Consider the following 3,066-nt stretch of genomic DNA (forward strand, 5'->3'; position numbering starts at 1 on the left):
GAGAAAAAAATTCTATTGGATAACGAAACTAGGAACAAATTTGAATCTTTTGGTAGCAGATATAATTGTATTCTACAACATTTTATAAAAGAAATTATATGACAGCTAAGCAAATGTCACTAGAGAGACAAATCTTGAATGAGTTGTAGAACACTTGTTTTTATATTTCAAATGGGTGTAAGGACAAATTTATATATTGAATTGAGTTTGTGAAGGTAATTTAGGTAATAAATTTGGGTTAAAAGAGATATTGATAGTTTAATTAAAAATAATATGGGTTTAGACAGTAAGTTGGGTGACACACCCCGACTGAGATCAAGGCATGCTGGCCGTCACGTGAGAGTGACGTAGCCATGTGCACAGTGCGGAAGCAATAGAGATAAGAAATATAAGAATAATTAAAAACTGAATTACAAGAGTGCACTACTAAATAGGAACTGATAGGAGTTAGTTACAAAAGTAAACACTCCTAATCAGAGCATAATAAGTCTATGTGCAGTCCAGTAGGACAAGTACTAGTTATACAGTACCAGGAATGTCTTACTATTATTTAGATAGGTTAGAACTGCCGACGTCCTCAAGCCACCAACAACAAGCTTACTTAACACATGGAGGAGCGCAAAACAGAAAACGTGAGTGGGCAAAAACAATTGTTTTACAAAACCATTTCATTTATCAACATAACTAACCCCTCGCTGTAAAAAATGTATAATTTTTCCCAAAATCAAGATATAAGCATATACATAAATATATATGAAATCATATCAATTCAATTCATACTTCACATAATCATTTTCATATGTATGCCATGCCAAGATATAATAGAGTAAACAATTCAAGTAAGAATAATTTCATAGAAATATAACATGCGAGCCGGAACCCCTATGGTAGTCTGTACGGCTGAATTCATAGCTCAAAAGTCACTCTAGTTGGAGTCACTACTATGACCTATACGGCAATATACTGCATTAAAGTCGGAACCAACTAAAAGGTCTATACGACAATAATAGGTGTAAATGCTCAATACTACTCTCACATAATAGTTAGACGATAAATCGCTAGTCATCTACGAGTCGGAACCATAAATAAGGTTTGTACGACAAGACTGTGCACCTAAATTGGATCCAATATGAGCATATGGTGCGGGAGGTGACATAATAAACAGGCATGTGCCATATCTATGGCTAAATCACAATCACCCTAAGTGCAGTTTTATGAGCTCAACATTATTCAATCACATATCGCATCATCGATGATTCACATAACCAAACACAACTTACCTGAGCTTACTTGAGCGTCCACAGCACCACATTTATATATATAAAGCATCACACATCAATTCATGTATGAATTATAAACTTATATGCATGGCATTTATGACATACTATTATTTAAACATATATTTCTGGGAAAATATCAAGTATATAATATATAGTGAAAACCAAAAGCCCACTCACTAATATGTCAAAGGGTCGTAGCCCCCGAGTCACCCTTGGATACGCTCGTCCTCGGGATAAGTCTCACCTATATGCAAATTAACTATAAAAACATTATTTTAAAGCACATAGGCAAAACTAGCTAATAACTTCTCATACATAGCTCAAGACAGAGAATATTCCGTCAGTTAGTGTGGACGGTTACCGTTGGGTTTAACGGATATACCACAGTGACCTATACAACCTCAGGATCATCCCCAAATTTTCAGATAAATTTTTGGACCCCTCACGTGCCGCCACGCGTCGGCGAGTGCACGGCAAAACGAGCCTCCACGTGTAGGGAAACCTGACGGATTCCCTAACTGCTGTTAGGAATATTCCGTTAAACCCAATGGTAACCGTCCAAACTAACTGACGGAATATTCTCTGTCTTCTCCGGCGAGTCGCCGGTCGCCGGTGACTTCGCAGGTTTATGGAAAAATATTAAAATCATCCTAACTTCTTCATTTTTGCACCATTTTCCATGAAATTTGAACCATTGGAAAGCTAACAACATGAAGAATTACGTTATACTATTTTTAAGCCTTGAAATCCACTAGAATTTACTTGAGGAAGTTCCATAATCCGGTCAACTTTGAAAACCTTCGATCTCGGCCCTCCGACGTCCAAACTCTTCCAACGAACTACCCCAAGCTTCCTTAGGACCTCCTAAAGCTCCCTGTGAGCTTGAAATCTTCTGAAACACAAGGTTTTACGTCCACATGAATAGTGCATGAAAAATGAGTTTCGGGTTCTTGAGATTTCGAAGGAATCCTTACCTGAAATGGGTACCAACCAACTCGAAATGGCACGAGGAATGCAATGGTGCCTTTAGAATATTCGATCTATGACTGAGAAGCTCACCTCGAGCTTGGTCCGTACGAGGAAGAAGAGAGAGAGAGTCAGAGTCCGAGAGAGAGTGTACGGGAGAGAAGAGAGAGAGAGTCAGAGTCCGAGAGAGAGTGTACGGGAGAGAAGAGAGAGAGGGTATAGGTGTGTGTGTGTAGTCCCAAAATCCACACCAATCAAAACTCTTTAATCTTTTAGTTCTAATTGGGTCCAATTAGTTAGGAATAGAACTAATTGACCCAATTTCTTAACCCAAAATACAAACACACAATACCACAAAACTTTCAAGGGTAAAACTGTCATTTTACACTGTCGATAAATAAATAGCACACATCTCCGGGACGGGCTTTGACATTGGGTGTAAAAAGAGGTTACATGAGTTTAATTGAAATTTCTTTTTATTTTATTTTATAATGTTCGCATAAAAACTGACGTTCAAATAAAAAATAAAAGAGAGTATAGAAAGTCTCAGTTTTAATAGTCTCACTAACATTTCTCTTTACTTATATTATCACAGGATGTCCCATCTTGCTTTCTGATTACACAAAAAAATTTCCGAAAGCAAACAAGGCAAGACTAAGGTAAAATGAAAAAGCAATTTACTTATAATCACAACTTTTATTTGCCTTTCGTTACCCCTCTGCTACATAGTTCATATAAAATCTTACCTTCTTTGCAATGGTAATTTATAACCGCTGCGAGATTAATTGTCTGATGTGAATCCCGGTTCTGCAACTTGTGG

Source organism: Malus sylvestris, chromosome 15 (genome assembly GCF_916048215.2).
Source record: "Malus sylvestris chromosome 15, drMalSylv7.2, whole genome shotgun sequence".
Taxonomy (NCBI): Eukaryota; Viridiplantae; Streptophyta; class Magnoliopsida; order Rosales; family Rosaceae; genus Malus; species Malus sylvestris.